We start from the raw sequence: 27,685 nt of genomic DNA, 5'->3' as shown, positions 1-27,685 counted from the left end.
TGGCAGAAATATGTATCTTTGAAAATATTAGTTCCATTTACAACTTTCTGCAAAGAAATTGTAAAGGGACTTCAAAACCACCTGTGACTAAAGATAGTTACTTTGGGGACTCAGTTTAGCAAGGAGTTGGTTGAATGTGGCAAAATACACATCCTGTCATTGAATTTGCAAGAGAAATTAGTTTTTCCACATGTATGTAACTCTGTCAATGGAAATACAGGCTCTTCAAGATGAACAAGCTGTTTGGAGTCGAAATAGAACTTTTTTGGAAAAGATCCAAATTCTCTTTTATTAATTTAATGAATTAGGTCATTTCAAATCAACCCAAAACTTTCAGTACAAGCACTGAATTTATTTCAAAGGGAATAAAGATTCCCAGGGACTCTCTGATGTTGTATTCAGGATTTCTAACATCGCCTGGACATTAGATACTATTGCTTGTGGCATAATTGGAACTCAGTATGGTTTTGGATGGGCTGGGGCAGCCAGCTACTTTTCTCTCTTAAAAATGTAATACAGTTATCAATATTCAGTAAAATAGGGCTAGATAGAACATCTTCTACCACTTCCATTTATGCTCAGTGAAATACTGAAAATTTTCTACTCTTCTTCAAAAACTTTGTATTTCTGAAGAACATTATCATACGGCAAAGATAGAAAACATCTGTAAAAAGCAGTGGTATTTTGCAAAGCAGCACACACACAGACACCCGCTTACTTACACACACACTCTGCTGCGTTGTGATTCAATGTTTGGGTTTGATGGTTAAAATTTTAATGTACGGTCTCTGAATATACAAAATGTTCAGAGGGTAAATCTAAACTATTACCTTTACATTATGAATGCCGCCGGCTACATGTTTATTGTGCAACTTAATCTGGAAAGGTTCTTTCATGAATTTTCATCAATTTTTCAACAAAGCCCTGTTGCAAATGGTGAATTATGCATTAACATATGTTCGTGCTAATTTATACAACGCTGACAGCTTTTTGGCATTGGATCAGTGACTAACATTTATGTTTCTAAAGTTTATTTATTGATAATATCAAGGAAATTGGGACTACCATTCAGTAAGAGGTAAGGCATCTTTTCTTTGGTTGCTGTTGGGTTTTTAGGCCAAAGTAATGAGCGACGAACGGGGTCATGGACACCTTTATGGGATCACGGTGTGAACCAGCCTTCCACCCTGGCTTTAACAGACGTCAGATGCCTGATCTATAAAGCAGGTATCAATTGACAGTTTGACCTATTTAACTTCATAATGTTGGTTGTTTTGTTTAGCTAAGGAAAGTAATACGCCTGCCGATATAAGGAGAGTTTTGGTGCTTTGTGGCAGCGCCGGACGCCGCACCCCTGGATGCAGCATCGCTTGTGCCTTGATCTCTGCTGGGTTTTTCTGCCCTTTGCCACAGGGCTAATTGCAGTTTGCTGCAATTTTAGGAAGAGTAGGCAGAACTGCTTGTTTTCAAGATGACAGATTCTGTACGCTGTAAGGTAATGGCAAAACATGGACTTGGCTGATGGGTCCGGAGGATTGGAAATGTTGGATTTTTTGAAAAACATACTCTTGTTTATTCTCATGCAAAATAGAAAGATGCATTTGGAAATAACAGGGTGGTAGAGAATGGAAATTAAAAGCAAGAGCATTTGTGTCCTTCTAGCGGGAGAAGAGCTAGAAAGCTTAGGAAATAGTGTGGTTTTTTTTTCTTAAGTCTGCTTTTGCAATTTTTTCTCATGATGAAGTTTCACTGGCCTGAGACATGCTAGGTCCAGGGCTAAAGGCTGAACATAGTTATTTTAAACTGTGTAGAGTACATAAGATGGAGAAATTTCTAGTTAATCAAATAAAGGGCTCCTGCTGCAGTGAAATGTCTTTAGATAATAAGATGGCATTTCATAAATATGGTAAGAAATATTCAGATAGGAGACCAGAGATACGCTGAAATAAACGCCTGTATCAGGTATGCATTACTGCAATCCATTCCTTGGTTGTTTTAATTTGATGATGAGTAGCCTCGTGAACTGCCGGATCAATGGATAGATCGTTTTGTTCATAGAGCCCAGTTTCCAAGCAGGAGTTTAATTTTTTAAACTCAAAAGTCTATTAAAAAAGTCAATTACATTAACATTCATACATTTCTTTGGCTCCCTAACCTGTCTCCACTTAGATTCTCATGTTCTAAACCCCTTAGGATGGTCCAATAAATACCCATAGGTAGGAACAAGTTTAGGGGCTAGAGGAAGAAATCTTGACCTTACCAAAAAAAAAAAAAAAAAAAAAAGGATAAAACATAAGCAGGCATTTAAGGTGGAAAAATCCATGCTCGGATTCTCTGAGGAACCAAAGAGCAGCTTAGGCACCTCTTCCCGTTCCCTCTTCTTTCAGTGATATTTTAGAGCCTGATTTCCCTAGTTTCTTTGGAAATGTCAATTACTGCCTGTAAACTGTGACGTTGTGCTTTTGGGGGACAAGCGCCGTTCCTTTTGTTTCGTGCTGTTGCAGTCTTTAGCACAGCGAATTATTGGCCCATTTCTCTTGGGCTTCTAGACGCTTGCCGCAGTACAAATGATTACATCCCAGTCTCAAATTTAAATTTAAGGGCTTTATTTGTTTGTTGCAAAGTCTTTAGTAGCTGCAATTTTTCCTCGACACCTTGATTGGATTCTCACACCTGTTTCTGTCTCATAGATCAAATATCTAATGGCTGTAATAGAGGTGTTATGGTTATTTGTCTGACGGGATCTCGTTCAAGGCTTCCCTGCTCTTGTACAACACCTCTCCCCCATCCCTCCCTTTGCCAGCTTGTACTTATTAATCTTTTCTACCACATGATTAGGTTTTCTATAAATAGTCTATAAATAAACATACTTAATGATGCCACTAATGATTAATTGGTTCATAATGGTTTACTGGTCATGATTTATGGATGACAAGTTTAAACAATTATTAAGCTTAATTATACTTAATCGATGGGGTATTATTCCATTGTTTATCGCAGCGTTTGTTAGCAATGTGAATGAAAATAAATGTGGTAGGAAAACCTGGAGTTCAGTAGTTGTTAAATGGGTGTATTAATTCTTACACGTGTAACTAATTAAATGTACTACTGTGCACCCAACACATGGCTGAAGGGGCACCGAGACTGCACCGCCCGTACCACGTTTGGGCAGTAACAGGGAAAAGATTTAAGAGAAATCATTTTGATTTTGAGAAAGAAATTAAACTATATACTGTATATGTAGTGCATATATTTTACAAATATGTGCATGTGCATCTCTATGGATATAGATGTGTATGTATATACACACACATATAAAAGTGACTGGCCCGTACTGATGCCACCTTTCTTTACCAAAATGTGAAATTATATAGCCCTCCTGAATGCACACTGTTTAACCACGCATGACAGTGTCATCTCCTCGGTGGTCTGACGGCCGTATCTTAAATAGATGAAGCACATCGTAGTTGTCTTCATCTCTCTGAGCATCGAAGGCTTTGATGAAGGCTATGTTCCTCCCTGCGATACCTTTAACAGAGCCTAAACTTACCTGAAAACTTAGGTGAACAGCCAACAAGAAGCGATAGGGAGTTTTCCTTTGCTTTGTTAGTGTAAGGGTTTGCGCTGAGACCAGTATGAGCTTGGATTCTGTGTTACTTATAATGCTCCTGGTGTTATGCACATGGTTTGAAGTTACTGTAAAATACGGTGCTTTGTGCTTGCTTTGTAGGCTCTTCAGCAGCTGTCAACTAATGTAGATCCTCAGAACTGTACTTATCATCTGATACGGGTGACAGACAAATAAAGATGTTTGTTTATAACCGGGTTACTTTTGAAAAGTTGGAATTAAGTCAAAGAACTATGTCAATTCAGGCTGCAGTCAGAATGCAAGAAAGCAATTTGTTTGCCACATAATAGAAGGACAAATTATTTCCAGCGAGCAAGAAAATGCTGCTGAAAATGTCTCTTTAATCTAAGTTCTGGGGATTTTTTTCCAATGCTTAGGAAATTCCTACAATAAAAATATTTGAAGGGTAGGTGTTGGGGTATTAGAGGGGAAGTATCAGATCCAATTGCCCTGTTTTGTTTCCTAATGCCTGCTAAAATTGTCATGCATTAGGTGCTCAAACAGTGATTTGGGTTGCTCTGCTGGCTTGCAGTAACAATTAGTATGGGAAGAAGTTTTCCATGTAAATTATTAACGCAGAATAGAAGGAAAAAGAAAGAACAACACTCAGCAATCGTTTGACATTTCAGGGAGAAAAGATTTTATCTTTCTCCTTGTTATGCCATATTAATTAGTGATTATTTCCGTGCATTATCACGGCATGACAGAATACTGACTTCCTATCACTTGATATTTCGGCGAGTGAACAGCTGACTCGGTAGGAAGGCAGCTCTCCCAGTCAGGAAGTCAAAAAGACCAGAATTTCCCTGCTTTCATCCCTGGATAAGTGTTCCCGATGTCGAGAGGTGTAAAATCCCAAAGGAGGTGGACATGCCGGTGTTTCCTTGCAGGTTAAATCCTTGCTGTCCCCAGAGCAGGGTGACGAAGGCCCCGGGAGGACGGAGGATGCCGGCTTTCCCCAGCTTTCCTGCAGAGCTCGGCCCCACGTGTTCGGGGCTGCCCGGGGGGGCGGTCGGGCTGGGCGACGCTTGGTGGTGGGTCTTTGCTTGCTTTCCCGTGGGATTTCAACCTGGAAGGTGCCCCAGGAGCAACTTGGGAGCATGGGGCAGCACGGGGGGCACCTGTGCTGTGGAGCCATGGGGTACGAGCCCCAGGGATGGTCCCTGCTGCCCTAAATCGGGGCTCCAGGGGGGGATTTTTCCCTTCCTGAGCCTGCAGCATCACCCTGTGCCAGCAAAGCCCCGTGGGTGCCTGTAGCAGGGGTATCTCTCTCTGCAGAGGCATTTATCCGGTGCAGCACCCACCCACCGCACCGGAGCGGGAGGCACACCGTCTTATCAGGGGCTGCATGAAGGAGTTGGAGCCAATTTCATCGGGGAAGTGAGGAGATGATTGCAATCAATAATCAATCAAACCACTTGTGACAGTAATCATACATCACTTTTCAACATGGTTACTCTGTGCTGCTGCTTAAAATTATAGATGCTTCTCTTTAAGCAGATTTACTTCCCTGTGATTTTCTTTGTGTTCTGGAAAATGCCAGCAGTCCTAAACTTTTAGGTAATGTTGGCAGCATTCCGGAGCGGCAGTTAAGGGAGTAACAACAAAGAAATGCAATTGAATATAGAGCATCAGGGCTGGGCTTGCTCTTCCTTTGACGGTCGATATCCCCTGTGTCAAAGGCGACCGTGGCACCTCGGGCAGAGCTGCATGGCAGCCCTTCGCTGCCCTCCTGGAAACGATCCCTGCCTGTCACTGCACACCATCGCTCGCAGCCTTAGCCCAGGGATTTTGCAGAGGGGCATGATTAAAATGGTCCCACGCATCCATCTGCGTGGAAAGTCTCCGAGGTCTTCTCGGCACTGGCGTTTGTCTTGGAGTTTGGGAAAGAAAAAGCCACGCGCCACTGCAAAATGTGGCATCTTGTCTTCTCTGTGTTCTTCCTCCAGCTGCAGGAAGAAAGCAGCGCTGGGATTTCGTGGCTCTCCTTTGGTTTGCTAGTAATGAGACTGGATGGTAAACATGTTTGTGTCTTCCCTTAAAAAAAAAAAATATTAGACCGGAATATTGTTATTTTTCATTATACACTTTACGTCGGCAGGGGTACGGTTTTCACAGTCCTGTCTGTCTTGAGCGCATGCAAGGCTCTGAAGTATTTTAGTCTCTGAGCTAAGGGCAGGGCTGTGCTGGGTCACACACACTTTTTGGATGCGGGGTCGTGGGGTGACCCTTCGGTGCTGGGCTGGAGCTGCGTGACCGCGGTCCCACTGCGGGGAGGACGGTGCAAAGTCCCTTGTGCAATGGTGCTTATTTCATGAGAGCTATTATGTATGGGGGCAGCTATTTCCTTTTCATAGCTGGCATTTGGTAGTATATGTTTACCGTTGGGATTTGTACTCTGGACCACCGCTGGAAAAAACTAAGCGTCTATAGCTAATGTTAGAAAGCTCTGGTCTGGTCTGGTCTCTGGAGTTCACATGCACGTCGCTTCCCGAGTCAATCCTCACTGGATTTGAAATGCCAGTGTTTGATGTTTATTCAGATTCGATTATGCTGGAAAATTCTAGGCAAATCCATCTAGCCGTCTCAGACCTGTGACATGGTCACAGTAAAAAGGTGGGGAAAACATTTTTCTCCTTTGGAATAAATAAAAAGTGTCCTAAGCTCACATCGTGTCTAAAAGTTTGCAGATGAAAATGGACGCTGCTGAAAATATAAACTTGGCATTTATTATTAATTACTCCTGTTTTTTATTTATTCCTACACCACCACACATTACATGTAAATGAAAACCTTCCCCTTAGGAGTCCCAGGGTGCCTTAGAGACATGCATGTGCCGTCATATATGAAATGGAGACATGAAAAAAACCTGGGAAAATGAAGTTATACAAAAAAGGTCGTAAGGTAACTCGGTGTCACCTCACCTCTCTGCTGTGGTTTCCTATCTGTGAAATATATTCAGTTGACCCTGTTCTCCGTCAGAATGATGGAAGAATGAATTAAGAAGGATTTTTCAAAGATGCTTGAGAAATTAATAGGAATTAATGAGAATTCTGCAAACTGGAAAACTCCCATCCCTAATTTTTGTGGGCGCTTTGAACATGCGAGCTCATAAAAAAAGATGACTAAAATTTGTTCTGCTTCAACAACTTAGTTCTTCAGGAACCATTTACAAACACGTGGAGATTTTCTTATTTTTTTCTGCTGTTGTCCAGCCAAGGTACCAGAAACTTAGATATTACTACCAGTCCATCCTTCTGGGATTTTCTCTTTATACTGTGAAACTGGTCTTTGTCTTCATTGCCTAGAGAGGTTTTATGGTAAACTAGATGTACTCAGAAAGTAAGAGAAACGTTATGGTAATAGAAACCAGAGCCACTTTTGAATGATCTCCTATTGATTTGAAGAATCTGGTTTAACTCTTGCAAATCTTCCTCTTACACATTACATATACACCTCCATTTACCCTGTATGTACGTTAGGGCAATACAGTAAAATCATTAGTTTTCCTGTCCTTGCTGCTCAAATAGGTTTGTGTGTATTGCAATTAAACCCTCCAAAATAAAGTTTCCTTTGTGCTACGCACAAAGTAACCGAGTTCTTCGTAGCTTCTGTATCGCCTGTGGGCAATGACGCAGCTAGCAGAAACCTTCTCCCATCTGTACGTCTGCTGGGACTTGCACCTCCGAGGCTTCTTGGTGGGCTGTTCAAGGCAGATAGGACCTAAAACACTCCCAGTGATTAGTTTAGAAGAGTTTAGAAACTCCTCTTTCTGTACTGTGTGGTTTTGGAAGCAAGAGGGAGAAAGGAGGGGAGGCAGAGGTCCTGGTGAAGGAGTAGCTTTGCACGATCACCTTTGATTTAAAAACTGCACTGAGAAAAACAGCTGCACTGATGTACAAAGTCATCGATTTTAAACCCTTTGCAGGCTTTTAACGTGATACGTCGTCTTTTTCTGTATTTTAAAGTTCTTACAAGTGTGTACCTTTTGTGAGTGAGATGCAGTTTTGTGCCGTACGGCCGATGCCAGGCGGACAGATGCTCTGATTTTGGCCGGTGACTGAAACTGAGGACTGTTCCTCCTAGTGAGCGGTAGAAATGATGACTGAGGGAGTCACGGCCGAGGCTCTCGGGTTCTTCTCCAGGGCTCGGGCTGCGTTCAGGTTTCCGTTGTTGGCTTTGGCAGCCACTTGCCATGCGGGCTGATCTGATCATCTGTGGTTTTGGAAGGCCTTGCTGCTTGAAAATTATATACCTAGTTACACTTCTGAAGTCCTACAGATCAGTTGTACGAGAGGACAGAACCAGGAAAAGCAAGGGGGAAAAAAAAGATTGGTTAATAATTTTAAGATATATCTGAGATAAGGGGAAAAAAAAAGTGTGTTCAGTTTTCTGGTGCCCCTTGTGTGCCCCTTGTTTTGCAGCTCTCAGTCCTCAACTGACACTTTAAGAAAGCAATTTCCCACTGACTTGTATTTTAAAAAGTAATTTTTAAAAAAGTGGGTTTTTGTCGTTATTCTTTTCACAGCTGTGCTTGCTCATTTGTGATTTGGCTTACCATCACATGTGCTGCACGAGCAGGGTGTGATTTTAATTAACTAGCTGTTGAGATCCTTGAGTAGAAGGTAGTGCCGTAATTAAATGTTATTTGCAATTGTCTGCCCTTGCTTTTTGATTTGCACTGGAAAAAATTATTGGGAACAGATCCTGAGAAAGTGTCTTTGTTTTCAATATTGGATATAGCAGTGGTGATGACTTCCCAAACACATGAGTTTCCATGCTCGGCGAGCTGAGGAGTCGCTGGAAATAATCGCTGCGAGGAATGAGACCTTTGCCACCAGTTTCCTAATCATAGTAGGAGAATAGGAGCCATCTCCAACTGGGAGCACGAGGGAGGTATTTGGAAAAGAAAGAGAGTTGCCGAGGAGCAGAGAGGTGAGGCAAGGGGGAAACCGGTGATGGCTCAGTGCTGAGAGGGCTTTATGCAGCTTGCAGCTGGGGGGGTGTCACCACCTCCGGGAGAGCCTCCGCTCTTCCTCCTGCCACCACTTCTGCTCCGCACCCACAAACGCCAAAGCAAATTACCGAATTGCCCCCAAAACACATCCTCATCCTGCTTGAGATCCAGCGAGAAAAAGTGAAAACTTGAGCTTAGAAAGTTTATCTCCCCCGGTGCTCTGGGGCTGCTCGCTACATCCGAGCCGGCCTGAAGCACCCTTTGGATGTACGCACTCCTCCAGCAGCCAGCCCAACAGCGCGGCGGCGTCCACTCCCTGTTACTGCGAAAGGGTTGCAGGCAAATTATGAGCGCGTTACAACTTTGAAACCTCCTTAGTATCTTAAACATTTCTTCCACTCACCCCCAAGTAACTTATTTATTCAGGTGTGAACTCTGCTGGGTGATTTATTATTTGTCATTTGATTCGATCTTGATTAAAGCTGTAATATCACTATTTAAAGGAAATCAAATCAGTATTGCAATTCTGCAATCAATCATGAGTCTCCATGGGATTTGTTGCTGGCCTCTCTCCCCCACTTCTCATCTTGTTGGAAAAGAGCCTTCCATTGGTGCTTGTTTTTATAAAAAGCATTGATCTTCTGTCTTGCATGTGGCAAGAAGGTATTTTTTTTAACGCATCACCTAAATATGGGTAGGGCTGGTTTGGTTTTTTGGGTTTTTTTTGGGTTTTTTTAGAGACAATATTTTGCATTTATGTAGCAATTTCCAGCCAAGGACTTCCAAGTACTTTCAAAAGATAAATATATTCAGCCTTGCAGAAATCCAGGAGGGAGGAGAGGTAGAGGGGAAGACTGGTCTCCCATGGTTTTTATGGGATACAGAGAAGCCTGGGTTTTGACTAGCCAGAAGGACTGACATATATATATTCCTGATACAGACTTGCTGATTCTGGAAGGCACTGAAAATATGTATAGGACATTATCCCAGAATGAATATATGACACTTTAGATTTGTACTCTGATGTATTCAGGCAGGAACCCCAAAAGACGTGGGCACCAAAACTGGTACTTCATTTCCCTTCATACAGAAAAGCTCCAGCACAGAGCAACCCTTATGGGGGATGAATGAAGCTTCAATTTCTTCATTGCTGTCTAAAAAATTTAACCCCACAGTCCGGTCACCTTGCAGCATGTCTCGAGAGCAGGCTGCAGCTGGTTTGCAGTGGTTTGCGTGGAGCTTGGTGAGCCAGACACACTCTCCCCTACACTGACAAAGCTGATCCTTTTTCCAGAAAGATATTTGTGGTTTGTTTGAGCTACAGGTTTGGGGTGAGAGGAAAAACGGCTGTTCATACTGCTTTGGAAGGTGTGAAAAGCTATTTTCAGTCCCCCTGTTTTGTTGTGTTTTGTCCAGTAACTTGTATACAGGGTTTTGAGTCAGGCAATGAAACCCAGATCTTCCCTTTCCGAGTAAGTGCGTTAACCTCAAGTGCTTTTCTTCCCTCTGTATGCTCGTTAAACCTGGATTATTTCCAGTAAAGCTGAAGAAAGGTGATGCTGTGAGAGAGGGAGGCACCCAGTCCTCGTGGGCACCCCGGGACGGTGCAGCCTGGTAGAGCCGAGCCTGGGTGCTTCGTAACGCGAGATGTTTTCTGAGCTGCTGTATGAAACGGGAACTTCTCTGGTTAGGTCTTAAGAAAAAAAACAGTTTTTAAGGGGAAGAGCTTGGGGTCTTAGCTTCAGAAGAGAGTAGCGGGATATGGTGGGCTGCCGGTGGGACATGGGCATCCTGGCACATCCCTGAGATCCTGAGAGCAGATTTATTTCACTCACATCAGCGTTGCCTCTCTGGGCGGTTGAAGGCAGCTTCCCGCTCAGCTATCTCCCCATGCAATGCATTTCTGGGATTGCATTTTCTGGCACCTTGCTCTCCCCTTGCAATAGAAAGAGATCTTAGTGCCTAACAAAAATGGTCTTGATTTTATTGTGAAAGCCAGGAATCTGAAATAGAGGAGATAGAAGACATTGCTTTGTGGCCGCAGTAAGAGGAGATGCCTGGGGATCCTACTGACGAGTCTCACTAGACTACATTTTTTTTCATTACAAAACATGGTCTTTTCAACCAGTTTATTACTACTGAGAAGTTTTTCACAGCATTGGTTGTAATTGAGAGCAGTTCTCGCATTTAAACTCTGATGCTTGTACAGCTCTGATAGGGAAAATTAAGGCCCCCAGTGATGACTTCTGTGGTGTTTTGGATAATGAGCGTAACGTGGGGTGAAGAAAGTCTCTAATGACAAAGCAGCAGATGGGACACTGGGGAGGAGAGCTCCATTTTGCAGATGTGAGTGTATTTGCAGGGATGGCAGCGGTGCACGGCAATTTCATTCCTGCAGCCCCTGCTGAGCAGCGTGTGAGAGTTCGTGGAGATGGACGCTTCCAGCCGAGTGCGGAGAGATGGCTCCTGGGGCTGATGGCTGGCTCTGTGCTGCGGGCGAGAGGGTTTACAGCCGAGGGAGAACAGCAGCATGATCAGCAAGAGGCTGTTGGGCTTCAGCATCCCTCCATTTAACTCTGGATCCCATGTTACGACCTGCTTCCACCCCAGACAATAAAAATACATAAAGATGTGTCCCCATGGGGTTAGCGTAGGCACAGAGAGCTTGTGCCTCTTTCTCCATCCCCTGGGTGCCCACTCCCAGCTCCTCGCTTCCAGCTCTGCCGCCGGGCTGCCAGGTAGGCTTTTGCTCTGCCTGCCAGAGGACCCTCTAGGAGCTTTCCTCTTCTCCAGAGGAGCAGGCAGGGCGGCACAGGCGGAGCAGTGGAGAGTAAACAGCTCTGCCAGCCGCTGGAAGCAGCTCCAGCCCTGGTGATACCATACCTGCCCCGTCCTGAGGCTGGGGCAGTGGGCGGGAGATCAGTCCTCCCGTGCAAAGCCTCAGGGCAATATTGTGCGTGTTTTCTCTTCTCCTCCAGCTTTTCTCTCCGGAGAGGATGGACATCAAGGGCCGACACACTCATACCAGAGTCCTGTACTCTCCACGTGGTCAAACAGACCCCGTGCACTGGAGGGATCCATATGGCTCCGGTCATCCCAGCACCAGTTCACTAGTCGTATTCCTGCGCCCCCCGGACACTGGGACGCCCCAGCTCAGAGCACAGGTTCGTGCTTGGGATCCACCCTAAACAATCCTCAGTCTCTTCATGAAAAATGCTACGTTTGTGCAGCAGCATGGGCTGATCGAGGGCAGGAATGGGACAGGAACGTGACTGCTGATGGCCTCAGTTCCTCCTGGGGTAAAAATACAGGTTTTCCTCAGAAACCGTTCAGAAGTCTACTCGTAAAAATGAGGTCTTGTTGTTCTGGAGATTCAAGCGCATTGTCTGTTCTCCGGGGCCGCACAGCGTTACCTACGTTAATGCACCCATCTTGAGTAACAACTTTAGCAAATAGAGGGGAACAGTGTCTTTTAGGTAATGGCCAGAAAAGAACAAGTGACCTGACCTGTATTATCAATTTTTTAATTAAATTTTTTGTGCGCGTATACTCAAGAGGGCTGACTCCCTGGTATTTCGCTTCCCCATCTGTAGAAGGATAATGGCTCTTCTGCGCAGAAGAGGCAGCCTGCGTTAGCTCGCAAAGAGCTTTGCACTGAGTGGTTGCAAAGAGAAGTCCTTTCATACTGTAAATACCAACATGCCTGTATTTTTGCTGAGGAAGTTAGAAACATATGATGGCTGCAGTACTCCCTGCGTACAGCGAGGGTGCCGCAGCCCGACGGTGATTTGGATGTCAGGACCTGGAGGAAAGGGGGATCCATCCCTTTCCCCAACATGCACTGCCTGGGGTCTGAAGCAAGGCTGGGGACACTCAGAAAAGAGGATCCAGACTTTTGGTGCACGCTGACAGGAGGCTGGAAGGGTGTAGGATAGGAAAATGTTTTCTGTGGGGTCAGACGCCGCAGTTTCTAGGTACGCGGTGTTTGTTCTGCTGCTCTTTCTTAGTGCTTTGTGGTTGGGTTGGGTTTTTTTCCCATTTTTCCCTGGAGATGTCTGTGGCTGCTTGCCGCCTGACACCCTTAACCATTTCAGACCTTTCTTTTCTCTGCTTCTTTCTCCTTCGCATTTTATAGTATCCTTTTCTTTCTTCTGTCACTTACTGTCCCACGAGACTCTCAGGACCCCCTGTTAGCTTCTTTCAGCAAAGAAAGCTTTTTGACAGCTAGTCTGAGTCCTACTCAATGGTGTGATATAAAAAAGAAGCGATAATAGGTCGTTTTCTCCCATTTTCAGATCATTTTCTTTGGCATTTCCTTCCTTTTTTTCTCTTCACCCCTTCATTTCAAGATGTTCATCTCCTGCTGAAGTCCCCCCACTGTGATAAGCTCAGGTTGTCATATGGGTAACGCGTCTCTCCAGGCCAGTCGGTGCGGTAAGCCTTGACACTGCTTCTCCTTCTGCTTTCTCCCCTTCATTTAAGGGGTGGGAGAAAAGAAAGGCTGGATTTGATTTTATTTTATTTTATTTTATTTTATTTTATTTTATTTTATTTTATTTTATTTTTAAATTTTTATTTTTATTACAGAAGTATTTCTGTTAAAGAAGATCTCTTCACTGGCTCTTACCTTTTATAGGGGTAAATAAGTAGTTTTGTGGTAGCTGCAATTTTATATTTTTTTTTTTCCCCAGGAGTAATTATCTCAAATTTGCAGTATTGATACAGAATTTGGAACTGTACAAGACTCACCTCTGTTTTGGGGTTCATCAGAAGTCTACAACTCGGAGTGCGCTAGTGGAGAGCAAGCGTTTCTGAAGATGTTAGGCAGGAGAGCATGGAAACTGGTCACGGCCATGTAGTATCGTATTGCTGCCTTCCTTCATTGTAATGCCAGGTAACGCTGGGGGCTTTAAGTTAGAGGTGTCCCTGGTGAAACCTCTGAAGATGTGTATCTCCTTGCTTCCAAGCGCTCAAAATGCTTCCCATCTCAGATTGCCTGTGCACAGCTCAAACTCTATCCTACCCTGTGTTCAAAGATCATGGCTTCGTTTTGATAGTAATTGGAGAGAAAACCCAGGGACTGAAAAATTGTGTAGTTGGTAACAAATTAGAATGCACACATCTCACTGTGTATGACTGTAGGTTCATTTTTGCATGGTTTTCTATACGGTTTTCTCTAGCACCTTTTAAAGGCGATTATCCAAAAATCTGGATTTCAAGTTTGTTATAAGTAAGAATGAAAATCCCCTATGTCTACATGTCTGAAATTCTTGAAAGTATGCAGACTGGACAGAAAATCTTGCAAAATTAGATTTTGGGCTGATATCCTTCTCACACTGCTTCCAGTGCTATGCAGATATCATGAAAAGAGTCGTGCTCGCATTATTGCGCTACTTGCACATCTTGCTTCAGAAAAATACGGAAAGAAGCAACATGTACGGCTCCGTTTTTAAATCAGCACTAAAACAGATAATGGTGGGAGAGTCTAACGGTTTTTAAACTGATTAATCGTTCTTATTTGAGTCTGAAATTAAACAAAACGTTCCTGGGGGTTTTGGTTACAGGGGGTGCTGGAGGAAAATAAATACTTAGAATTCCAATGGATGATCTGTAGGGAAGATAAAAGTCCACAATTAAATTTAGTGAGAAAGATTATTCTTTCCCTGAGAATTATTTTAGCCCTTCAGGAAATATTTGTTCTCTCTGTTTAGCTTATCATATTAGGTAAGATGCCTAGCTGAAATTGGAGTTTGTTTCCTATAGAGTTAAGAGCCAGAATCCTGACTGACAGTATCTAGGAATGCAAAGATAGCATTAAAATGGATTTGTAAAAAGAATATAAGAAACATTCCTGTAAAGACAAAAGACCTGGAATAAAATGGGACCTGGGAATAAAATGTTGAAATGGACTGCTGCACTATCATGAATTGAAATTTCTGTATTACTTGAGCAGTTCTCTCCCTACACAGACAGCCTGAAGCAGTCAGCTCCACAGCAATAGAGGGCACAAGAAGATCTGATAGATGTGCGTGCCTGTGTAATTTTTCTTTTGTTGTGTCTAATTTCCAGTTTCTTGTGAATGTTAAATATTGGTGACTGCTGTAGCTGTGTTGGTCAGGCTTTTCTCTCCAATTGAATACTGAAATCAGAAGGCAGCCAAGTGTCCTTGAAGCTGCCTTGAAGCTTGAAGTTGAAAGTTTTCTGACAATCTTAATCTATAAAAATTAGATGACAATAGACATGAAGCTCTCTTAATGTCTCATTTAGTTTTCAAGGCATGGTATGCTGGAATTTGTAGAATTCTTATAAAATTCTTTGAATCTGTTTTACCTTTGCTGGTCTTGTATTAGTGGAGAAGAAAAACTTCACTCATTTTGATCACTAATATGAAAAAACAAATTCATCTGATTTTACCCTCTACTTTTAAGTCGACTTTCCATTCTGTAGCTGTTTGCCATTGCCCAAAGGAATCTACATTGTCAAGAGGCCAAAGGAGACTTTGCAGCAAATGATGCAAAGTCTGGACAGCCCACTGGTAACTCAGTCCCTTACAAAACACTTCCGAACCGCGGAAGCTGAAGGTGGTGCTCTCTCTGTCACTGAAATCCTTTTCTTTGTCTGTTTTAGAGTACAAGACTCTTAAATGTAGAAGCTGTTCCTTCATTTTATGATTCTATTATGCAAAATGATGTGAAACTTGGTGATTGAAAGCTCCTGTCATGCAATCATCTTATCATACAAGATGATTCCTCAAAGGCGGGCAGAAGAGTGAGGTCTCGTGAAGGTCCTTCCTGACAGGCTATCAGGACAGTTCTTTCTGCAGTAACAGTTTGGTTCCATGCATTGAGCAAGTAATTTTGGAGCTTAGTATATAAATAAATCAAATACTTTATAGCATTGGGTAGAAGGACAGCATTATATATCTTTTTTTACAAAACGATATTGGCTGGACTTCAGTCCAGAGTGGCTTGGATCTAATTATAATGTGTTTTGAATTTTGAAATACTGTGTTTTGATGGTTGCATAGAAAGTTGAAAGTAGAAAAAATAGTTCTGGATTCAGTCCCTCTCTCTAATTGTGTACCTGAGATATTTTTCATCTTGTTCTTGCACCGTGTCTCCTTCCTGAACATTAATGTTTAACAGGTTCTATTCATTCTGTCTTAGAGAAATAGTGAGCTGTAGAAAGAATGAGCAGGAAGAGCGTGGCTTGACGAACACTGTACTGAATGTTACATATTTATCATTGAGCTTTACCAGTTAAACCATTTTTTCAGTGGTTTTAGATAAGCTTAGCCTGACACGCCAGCTTGGACTCTACTAATTTAATTGCTATTTATCAAACACATTTATTTAAACAATGCAGTTCATAAAATACTAGGGGCTAATGATGAACCTCCAATTGTGTATTGACTAATTCAAGAGACCAGTAATTGCACATCCTTTCCATTAGACTGTTAGTTGTGCTTTTTGGATAGTCTGTCCTGATGACATGTTAAATGGTACTTACATTGAAATCCCCGATAGTTTTGCCTGGTGACATGGAGCAGCAGTTACACGTACAACAGGAGTGTTCCCCTACCAGAAATGAAGTGCGATACCAAGCATCAAATTAATTTTAAATGGTACTGTAGTTTGTTGCTTCTGCGTGAAATTTTAATGGTAAACAAGCTGTAAACAATTCTGTCCCTTGATATTTGAGGAAAATGTCTTTCTGAGTTCATTGATTCTTTGTAGTAGAATGGTGCAGAAAAATGCTTAATAACAATGCCCTGTTAATTCCTCCATAGTGCAATTTATAATGACCACCTCATTCCTCAAACGTATTAAGAATTCATACATAATCTTACTTTTTAAAGAGTTGTCCATTTTTTTAAAGTTTTTTTTGAGGGAGAAGTTGATTTTAAATAGATCATTAAACACTTAGAAATTTTCTACCGAAGAAGTAAAGTACCTTTTGTTCCACGTATGCAGGTGGCATAGCTGTGTTGAATTCAGTGGCGCAACAATACGGGTGAAAGGTCGCCCTCGTTTTCCCTTTACTTTGCATTTCGCATTGTAAAACACCTACTCTAACTTAGCTGAAGTTTTTCTGCAGGCATCTTTCTGCTTTCTGCTGGAAAGCAGACATCTCTTCTAAGAAATGTCAGCAATAATTGGAGGCTAAAGGAGAGGTCAGGTTGCCCACAGCATTGCTTGACTTCAGTTGGCAGTTTAGGGGTCTGAAAGCTTTACTGTATGTCTAAATGTGGAACGGATCAAAGATGTATTTGTCACGTTACATATTGTGGTGGGTTGGCCCTGGCTGGATGCCGGGTGCCCACCAAAGCCGCTCTATCACCACCCTCCTCGGCTGGACAGGGGAGAGAAAATATAATGAAAGGCTCGTGGGTCGAGACAAGGACAGGGAGATCACTCACCCGTTACTGTCACGGGCAAAACAGACTCAACTTGGGGAAATCAGTTTCATTTATTAGCAATCAAATTAGAGTAGGAGAATAAGAAATAAAACCAAATCTTAAAAACACCTTCCCACAACCCCTCCTTTCTTCCCAGGTTCAACTTCACTCCCGATTTCTCTCCCTCCTCCCTGCCAGCAGCGCAGGAGGACGGGGAATGGGGGTTGCGGTCAGTTCATCACACGTTGTCTCTGCCGTTCTTCCTCCTCAGGGGGAGGACTCCTCACACTCTTCCCCTGCTCCAGCGTGGGGTCCCTCCCACGGGAGACGGTCCTCCACGGACTTCTCCAGCGCGAGTCCTTCCCACGGGCTGCAGTTCTTTATGCACTGCTCCAGCGTGGGTCCCTTCCATGGGGTGCAGTCCTTCAGGAACAAACTGCTCCAGCGTGGGTTCCCCATGGGGTCACAAGTCCTGCCGGCAAACCTGCTCCAGCGTGGGCTTCCCACCGGGTCACAGCCTCCTTTGGGCACCCACCTGCTCTGGCGTGGGGTCCTCCACGGGTTGCAGGGGGATATCTGCTCCACCGTGGACCTCCATGGGCTGCAGGGGGACAGCCTGCCTCACCATGGTCTTCACCAGGAGCTACAGGGGAATCTCTGCTCTGGCGCCTGGAGCAACCTCCTCCCCTCCTTCTTCACTGTCCTTGGTGTCTGCAGAGTTGTTCCTCTCACATATTCTCACTCCTCCCTCCGGCTGCAGTTGTGCAGGGTTTTTTTCCCCTTCTTAAATATGTTATCCCAGAGGCGCTACCACCGTTGCTGATGGGCTCGGCCTTGGCCAGTGGCGGGTCCGTCTTGGAGCCGACTGGCATCGGCTCTATCGGACACGGGGGAAGCTTCCAGCAGCTTCTCACGGAAGCCACCCCTGTAGCCCCCCCGCTACCAAAACAAGAGTCCAAAACTATAATTATCTGATTCCTCTACAGTTGAATTTAGTGATTATTATGAGTTGAGTGGATAACATTGGAGGGAATGTTGGGATGAAAGTCATGGAAATCACTTTTCTGTTCTTTGCTGCACTGTTGATTTAAACTGTTGGCACTTCAGCTTCCCAAACGTAACACAGTGCTAATATTTTCCTAACACCACTGATTTCAAACAAAACAAAATCCTAAAAAATGCTACATCGTATGTGGCTGCACCGGTATTCTGCAGAAGTTGCTGAGTCTTGTAGGGATGATCATTTCATACACGTGGTCTAAGCGTGGGTTAACACGGCGTTCACACTTTGGGAGTTTTCAACAGGAATGATTGCATTTCTGCTTAATAGGTTATGACATAAAGGCTAATTATATACAGTATGCATTATCAATTAGTGATAGGAAAGATCAATTGAAGGAGCATGATCTTTTCTAGGGACACACGTGAAGGGTCATGCTGACATGCGGAGAACCCTGCGTACTGTAATCTAGTATTATTCCCTTTGCCCTAGAGTATAAATAAATAATGTATGTCACTGATCCACTTAGCAACTGTATGTTTTTAATTCATGCATTTTCTTCTTCTTCCGTACATAATAAACTCACACATAAACGTGTTTCTAATTAAAATCCTTGGAACTGGAACTTTTCTGTTCTTACTATATCACTGCTGGCTGCAATCCAGTGAGAACGTGTAGGTGCAATATTTTCAATAAAACAGTGTATATTGAAATTTAGGAACATACCTTCTTATGCAGGAGTTACTTTTGTTATTTTTGTTCTACATGTGTTCATGGTCACGCCATTTGTGTATGCTCATGGGCGTCTTTCTGCTTTTTTAGCTTTTGTGAGTAAAGTTGTAGCAGTGCTGTTGATTTTTTTGTTGAATCTTTTGTTGAGAAATGTTTCTTGTTTCCTGTGTTGAATTTCTGCTTGGAAGCAGAGAGGGGGCTCATTGAATCTGTCACTGGCTTGGTCTGGGGTGTCAATTTGTTTAGGTACCAACCCCTGTCCTCCTAATTCAAGCGAAGTTCTTGCACCTGGATTTCCCCAGTCCTAGCAAAGCACCTTGGCTACAATGGTTACTTTGAGATTTTATAGAAGCTTTCTTTCCTTTAGAGCATATCTTTGACAGATTATGTTTTATTTTGATTCTTTTTTTTTTTCCTGAAGCAAAGTAGATTTTTTTTTTTTTTTTAAATTGAAAACTGTTTCTGAGGTAATAAAATCCTTTCTTACCCAGTTTCCCCAAGGCTTCTGGGGAGTATCAATAATGGTCGTATCAGCTTGCACCTGCAAAGTAACTATTACAGCCTGTATCTGAAATTAATTACAGGCACAGAAAGGTAGCACTGATATTTTACAGAGAAAAAATGTACCTTTAAAGCCAATAGAAGCTGTGTGAAGGGCTATGTGAAAATCAAGTTCCTCAAGTAAAATCATATTGGCTGCAGTAGAATTCACAACATCTGTATGGTTTCCAAGTCAATTTAGTTTTTTAGCAGTAATTCTTTCCAACATCATCTTTTTTTTCCCTTAGCACCATTTTAACTCATACACAACCTTCTTCATAAATTGTTAGGCACAGCAATAGTTTCTAAAATCTGAAATGTGTAAGAGTTCAAGAATCTCAGGGAGTGAATTACAAAACTGGACAGATTTAGGTTTAACAAGAAATCTCATGGAAATAAATCTAGTCCACCAAGTCATTGCTTTCCTGGATTTAGAATATTTCAATACTATAAAACTTTCAGAACTTCAGAGCCCGGGAATAGGGGATGAATTCACTGCAACAACTCTGTTTCTTTTTCTCTGTCATGGTTCACTGTGTTTAAAGATACAAACTGATAGTCAGTCATCTTGTCCTTCGCTGTCAAGAGGTAGGCTAAAGTTTTTTCTTTTGTGATGCAGGCTGTAATAGAGTAGACAATACATCACTGAAGAGCCACAATTTACTGACAGTATACCCTGCCCTATTTGAACAGTTTTACTGGCAAATATGCCACCTTTTCAATGAGTAAATCACGGTGAATCTCTCCACGCTAGTAATGGGCTTCCTTTGGTTATAATAGTAGATATTTGTGCTCATGCACTACACTGTCTCTGCCTCTCTCTCTTGCATTATTTGTGTTAGCCACCCTTGGAATTTGTTATCGACATGATCATGTTTTAAGCTGGTGATATCCGCATTCATTCTGTATAATGATGCGCTTTTCTCTTTTGTTTCTTCTTCCTATTTGTTCAAGATGTCTTTAGTCAGTACTAAGACATGGTTTTAGGGGAGAAGAAAGACACCGCTATTAAAAATTAGGAAACTGCAGTTCTCCATATGGTTCTTTCTGAAGTAATACAGACTGAGGTTGCTATTGGATTTGTTCCAACGGTGAGAGTTAGGTCTGTAGGCTCAGAAAATTCCTGTTAACTTCCTTGCTATACCTGGACCTCCTCTTCCTTAGTCAAGGATATTTTTTCTCATTTTAGGCAATGAATAACTAGAATAAAATCCATGGCTGGTCCTGGAAGCAGAACTTGGGTCTCCCCTCCTAAGAGTGTATACAGAGTAAAGCTCCTTCTTGCCTGCTTTGCCTCTACTCAGAAGGGTGCTGCTTTGATTGCTTGCAGTTCTCCAATTTCACATGAAGGTATCCTGACGCAGAATACTCTGTACCAAGTAGTTTTTGCTCTGCTGTCTTTGGAAGTGGGAGATAACGAGCTAGCATTTCTGCAGGCTGAGAGAATTAATTCCAATATTTCTGAAACATGAATACAATTTCTAACTAGCAGGCTGTGCCACAAACAACGGACACTTCTTTGGAAGAAGCAAGCAACCAACCAATAATAAAAAAAAATACTATCAAACGATGTTGGCTGTACAATGCCTGCAAAAACAATATGGCTGGGAGCTACCGCTACTTCAGAAGTTGCCAGGAGCATTTGGGAAGACATGGGCAAGTTATCCTTGCTGGTGACTGATGTGGGAAGAGCTGAAACTGTTGTAGATGTCATAGAAACTGTTGGGGATGGTGTTACTGCAGCTGCTTGCCCTGCACAGAAATAACTCATTATGAATATGAGTTATGAATGTGAGGGTCGAGAACCAGTATAGTCAACATCGTCTTTTTGGTTACTGTAATGTCCAAAAGCTTACATCCAGTGACCTAGATACTTGCCTCTGCCTCATGAGCGCTTATAATAAAGTGGAAGGGAGAGTAAGTTGTTACTAGTTTTGTAGGCAGCCATAAATTCAAGATGGCTGTAAGATGGCCAGAAATTTGATCAGATTAAAAAACCTGTCTAGGTCAGTAGCCTGTCTTCTGGAATGGGAAGCAATGGACAATTAAAGAAGAGACAAGTTTAGAGCGGTCTTGCCTTGGCGAGTCCTCCCTCCTTTGGCAGTTGGCACGCAGGAACTGACAGAGCTAAATGCTGCTTTCAGTCTGTCAAGTTCAATAGCATCATCAGATCTTCCCTCTGTATTTGTCTCATCTCTTTTGAGCCATTTGGCTCCATAACATCCTGCAGCTCAGAGTTCCAGAATTTAATTATGCATTGCACATACAAATGATTCAGTTTATTTATTTAAAAAATTCAGCCATGATTTCACTGGGACCTCTCAGTTTTTGTGTTCATGACATGGTGAATAATCATTCCCTATTTAACTTCCCTGAACCACTGACGGTTTTATAAGTCTCCAGTAGATCCTTGCACACCGCTGTCTGTCTTCCAAGGAGTCCCAGCCTGTTGAGTCCCTCCTGGGAATGAAAACCACACCGTATCTCGTATCATTCCTGTCATCCTGCTCTAATTTTATAAAAGGCCTGGTTGCTCTTATATCAGTGGTCGCTTTGGAGGCAACATTAGTCATTAAAAGCATCTTGGACTCCCTCCCTCCTTCTGTTTAATAATCTCTGTGTTTTGAATTCAGATAAGCATTTTGAAGTGACTTATCTTGACCTCACTGCTCTGTTGGCTTTGTTGAACTAAAGGCGATGTCCTTTGTGGAAGTGTCATCTTCTGCAGGAAAAGAAAAGTGATATTTACTGTTGAAGATTTCCTGTCAGTTTTGTCTTAGCGATCAATTTTTTCCAGAAGCTTTATCTGTAACATACTGTGAAATAGAAAGAAAGAGTGCATGTCTCAACATAGTTATTAAGTTAACATTCAGTAAAGGGTTTTGAATCAGAGCTTTAAATATTCCATAGGTGGACAGTTTGGAGACAGCTGTACTGAAAAAATGTTGTTTACAAAGGCCAGTTTAGTTTCTGTGTTCAGAAAGTGACATTTGTTTGTGCCAAATAAAGCCAGTGTGTTTGTTTTACTCTAGCAGGATAAGATCTCTGTGAAAACAAACAACCCCTGAAATACAGCCACTTATGAGCTACAAAACCAGAGCTAGTGCATATCTACCAATGTACACCCAGTGCTAATTTCCAGTAGTTACACCTCTGCATCCATTCCCAAGTCCAAATCAGTACCAACCCTTTTCTTCCCTCACAGAGAGAAGATGTTGTTAACGTGAATGAATGAACCTGTGAACATCACTTAAAACCACTGAGATGCGAAAGCATCACGAGCTGTCTTTCATTATCAGTGAAGGTGATCCATGACAAATGTAAATGGCTTGTCCAACATTGGGCAGGAAATTTGTAGCAGAATCTGAAATAGTATGTAAATCTCTTGATTCGCAAAGCCAAGCCTGAGTTAAAAGATGATCCCTTTCACTCTGTTCTTATTACACAATACTTGGTATTTTTAAAACTCCAAGAAAGGAGGAGAAAAATGACAGCCCTGTGAAGCAGCGTGGATACTTCTTTGACAAGGTAACGTGAAAGATTGGGTTTTACAGCTTTGTGTCTTCCAAGGATAGCTGTACTTTCTGATTTGCTACGTAACATGCGTTGTCATTACAAAGACTTTATTTAGTATTTACTGTTGAAACGAAACCCTTACAAAACCCTTTAACGCTGCCCATAGTCTGCAGTTCAGAGAGGAAAGCAGAAAAGCATCGGTTACTCATCTTTTGGAGCTCTCCAAGGTTGGTGCAGACAATCAATTAAAACTTACTCAAGTAATTATTGATACACAACTAAGGCAGTAATTATAGAATCATAGAATCATAGAATCATACAGGTTGGAAAAGACCTCTAAGATCATCGTGTCCAACCGTCAACCCAACACCACCATGCCCACTACACCATGTCCCTAAGGGCCTCATCTACACGTCTTTTAAATACCTCCAGGGATGGTGACTCAACCGCTTCCCTGGGCAGCCTGTTCCAAGGCCTGACCACTCTTTCAGTAAAGAAATTTTTCCTAATGTTCAATCTAAACCTCCCTTGGCACAACTTGAGGCCATTTCCTCTTGTCCTATCGCTTGTTACTTGGGAGAAGAGACCAACACCCACCTCGCTACACCCTCCTTCCAGGTAGTTGTAGAGTGCGATGAGGTCTCCCCTCAGCCTCCTCTTCTCCAGGCTAAACAACCCCAGTTCCCTCAGCCGCTCCTCATAAGACTTGTGCTCCAGGCCCTTCACCAGCTTCAGAATTAATCTGGAACAATTAATCTATAGTTCAGAATTAATCTGGAACAATGAAACAAGACTGCTGAACAAGGAACGAGAGTCCTGACTCGGCACAGAAGGGAGTGGGTTTTTTCCGAGGGGGAATAATCAGGATGTTTCCTGCTGCTCTGCTCTAGCAAGTGGTTCTGCTGGGTGTGAGAAAATTAAGAGTGAGCATTACTTTAGAAAATTCTATCAGAAGGATGGAACATGAACCTCTTCAGAGATGTAACTGTTAAGGAAAGCACTCAACCTTGTAATAATCAACAAGGTGGTCGGAAAACAATTGCTGTGTAAGTGCTGGGTTAAGTTTGTGTTTTGTCCCTGCCGCTCTAGAGAATTCCTAATTTCACTGTCCTCTCAGGTGTAAATTTACATCCCTGAAAAGTGTACATCATGCAAAAAAGCCAGGCTGCTACCATTTTAAGCCAGGAGATGGTCTGAAATAAACCCTCCCGCTTTTATAAATGAATTAAACTTAACATTGGGGAAAAAAAACACAGATAGATAGGTGGGCAATCAGGTTAATTGTGTTAATCCTTGACATTCGTCCAGTTCCCGTGAGTCAGTAGGATAATGTGAGATATATAAATCCGCAGAGCCAGTTTAAAGAAAAACTGTAGCATAATGGGCCTGAGTGATCGTTAATTCAGGCATTTTGTTTCTAATTCTGTCAGGTGTATTTTGTGAGTCTTTGGATAAATCGGTTACGGTGGGATTGGTCTCATCTAACTTTGGCTTTGACTAGATGGCTGATAGTCTAAGCTTCCTCCATAGTTGGTGATACAGGTACCATGAAAGGGTGATTAATCCTACCCAGCAGTAGATGAGAAACTTGCCATAGGGAAGTGCTTATCTCTTAAAGATAAAGGGAATGCGCATCGCAAGCTTAGACTAAATGTACAACTTCTGGACAGTCCTTTTTGCCCTTGGTGCAGTGTTTACGCACATCTCATGCTCTGAAGCAGTGATTCTGCTCTCCACACTTTTACATTTAAAATTTATCTTGTGCTCCAAGCACAGCGGCCATTTTGTTCTCAGTGTGGCTCCGACTTACACTCTGCTCTTTCGTAGTCTTTACATTTGTTGCCCTCTTCTACATCAGAGTTTACAGTACAGGAAAAATGGTATCTTGTGTTCTCTGGGTGCATCATCGGAACAGGAGCTCTGGTGACGGTCATACATGATAAAACAACAAAGAGCTCAAGACTCCTCTTCCGTCCTCACTCATCAATGATGGGGTGTCAGCCCTTGAAAAGGAACAGTTAAATGAGCATTGATGGGAACAGAAAAAGTTTGAAGATTCATGGAAATGAAAAACAACAAATGAACACATTTGATCAGGAGTTACTGCAAATATTCTTACTGTAAGAAAACATTCAAGAGTTGTTATCTTGGGCGAAGTTTCAATCCTGAGTTTTGTTACAGGTTTTTTTGTGTAACTTCAGCTTTTAAAATCTGCTTAGGTACAATTGCCATTGATTCCTTTGAGGGTCTGCAATTTAGGTTCGTGCTGCTGTTCCTTTCTGCAAAATAGGTATAATAATATTTCACTTATCATGGAGTTACTCTGGCATGTCAAGTGTAAATAAGAGCATAAATTGAAATAGAAAAGATGTTATCTGTGCCTTAACAACATATTTTGATTTGTTCTGAGGAACTGATGAACCCTTTTGAGATACAGACTTGAAAGAGAGAAATTGAAATTATTCATACACAAAAGCTGGTTTCCCCCAGATAGGGGAGGTCCTTTGAATGTCCCTTCAACATCCAGGAACAGCTGCAGTCCCTGAAGATACTGAAATAATTGTTGTTTATGCTGTACCCCTTTGGTCAGGATGCTTTGGTCCTCAAAAACAGCAGGGCAGAGGCAGAACGGTAACAATTATTTTCAGTAAAAAAATGTGTGTAGTCAGTGGCACCCACTACAAATGCAGCCTGGCAGTCCTACTGTGCAACAGACCGCTGGGGAATTCAGACTCTTATTAAAATTCTGCACAGTAGCTCTGATTAAACAGCAGAATCCTGCTGTGAGATGAATATTGAGAATTATTTTCATTTGAGAGATGAGAAAAATTGAAGCATGAGAAGGTCACTCAGGGTGACCCAGGGTCACTCAGGAAAGCTGAAAAGAGAACCTACACTTCCAAGGCCAAACCCTGGTACTGTAACCAGGAGGAATATTTCATTATGAAATTCGTTAGTACGTGACGGTGAGAACTGTTTCGGCGATACGTGAAAATAAAATGCTTTCATCCTTCTCTATTTATTAGATTGGCTTTACATTTTTCTGTTTCTGATTTTCACGACAACTGTCTAGGAGATGGCTTCATTACAGAGAATACAGGCTCTAAGTTTTTATTCTACCGTGTCTGTCAAATAGTGAAAATGGGATATAGTAGGTGGGAGAAGGGATGAAAATGTGCTTAGGGCATCTCAGCGACCTTGTAGGATTAGAACAACATAATGCCATTGCAGCCGTATCAGGGAAACCCCATTTGAAATCACCTGACAAGGAGCAGGATAGCCGTTTAAAAACTTTAGTGTGTTTTATTAATTTATCACAAAATAAACCACTGTTTCTTTCCCAAATGTGAAACATTTTAAATTTAATTGAAATGCTGCTACCTAATTTCCCTAATGCCTTGCTGTAGCTTGACGAAGGAAAGCCTCCAAAGATGGCTGGTTAATGAATAATGTTTTTTAATGCTATCCAACCAATGCTGTTTGTGTTTTCATATGATTAAAAAATGAAAAAAAGAGCTTCTAATGAAGAGAAATATCCTGGAAAACAGCTCTCCAGGGCTTGCTTATAATAAGAGTTGGCTTTCAGGGGGAGGCCGGCCTGCGGCTCTGAGGGGGGCGGCGGTGGCGGGCAGCAGGCTGTGCTCCGCGGCGCTCACCGGTCACCCTCTGGACACCGTTTCTCCTGTCACTTCACGAGCCGGGACCATCAGGTCCCCGTCGGAGTTTTACAGCCTCCCGATTCATCGCCTTGAAACAAAAAAAGGCTCGGGTGAGCGAAGGTGGCGTGTGTATTGCGTGTTAGGGGATGTCAGCGCGGTGCCTGCGGCAGCATGGCACGTCCTTTTTTGATACCGTCTCCTTTGCCGTGCCACTTGGCGTGAGCGAGTGGAGCGTGTTTCACCGAGCGCTCCTGCCAGCCGGGGAGATGATGTCCGAAAGCTGGCTGTTACTTTTAGCGCTGGTATCCATCCGACAATACAGCACATGCTAACGCGTGAGCTTTCTACAGTAGGGATTTTTCTATGGATTAAAAATCTAAAAAATGGGGAATAAATAGGAAAGATGGGCTTTCTTCTGACACAATTACCACACACCTGTCATGGCTGGGGCCTGTTTTCGAGGGCAGCAGCGCGGGCCGGAACTCCCCGGGTTTCTTTTTCCTTTACAAAAGGAAAAGCACATCTGAACAAACACAAGCGGCGGGTGCTCTGCTGGCACTTACCAAAATGCCTCAAAATGGGTAAAACCTGGCCGGCCAGGTGTCCGAAAGCGGTTAGCGTGCTTCAGCTTGGACATCTAACGCCATACTTGATGCAGGACATCCAACACATCTCTGGAGGGGGACACTTCAGAAGGGTACCTGTGCCACCACGGCGCATGGTTATGGGGAGCTGTGGGGCCAGGCCTTGCATGTCCTGAGGTCTGCAGCCCCACATGGGGGGGGTGGAACTGTGTACCCCCAGGGAGCCAGGCCGGGAGCAGCCAGGGACGGCACTGGAGCTGAGCTGAGCTGAGCTGAGCTGAGCTGAGCTGAGCTGAGCTGAGCTGAGCTGAGCTGAGCTGAGCTGAGCTGGCCTAGGCCCATGGGGCCCACCTAGAGCCCATGGCTGGCCCCAACCGAAAGGGGCTGGGGGGAGTGAGGCCCAGGTGAGGCTGCTTGGGGCAATTAATCCCCTTAGTGCTGTGAGGGCCCTCACCTGGTGCCATTTGAAACCCCCAATCTCTCACCTGTTAGCTGTTAACGAGCCAGAGCTCATTACTGAGCCCTCAAGTCTCGTTGAGGGGATTTTGGGAGAGGAAAGAGTGACTGCACCACGGCTGCTCCATAGGTTGTTGGCTGAGCCTTGGCACTGCTTGCGAAAACATGAGGTAATGAAAAAAAGCTCCTTTTATTTCACAAGTACTTTTATTTTA

The 27,685-nt window shown here is 43.0% G+C and overlaps 1 protein-coding gene across 1 annotated transcript in view; it reads left to right on the top strand.

Moving 5' to 3' along the window:
• The window catches only part of LOC142074710 (netrin receptor DCC), a 566,907-nt gene that overhangs the window by 111,382 nt on the left and 427,840 nt on the right, over positions 1-27,685 (top strand). The gene's annotated exons all lie outside the window — the stretch shown is intronic.

The sequence above is a fragment of the Calonectris borealis genome, chromosome W, assembly GCF_964195595.1.
Source record: "Calonectris borealis chromosome W, bCalBor7.hap1.2, whole genome shotgun sequence".
Classification (NCBI taxonomy): Eukaryota; Metazoa; Chordata; class Aves; order Procellariiformes; family Procellariidae; genus Calonectris; species Calonectris borealis.
Note: the sequence above shows the minus strand (reverse complement) of the source record. Positions and strands in the feature narration are given on the sequence as shown.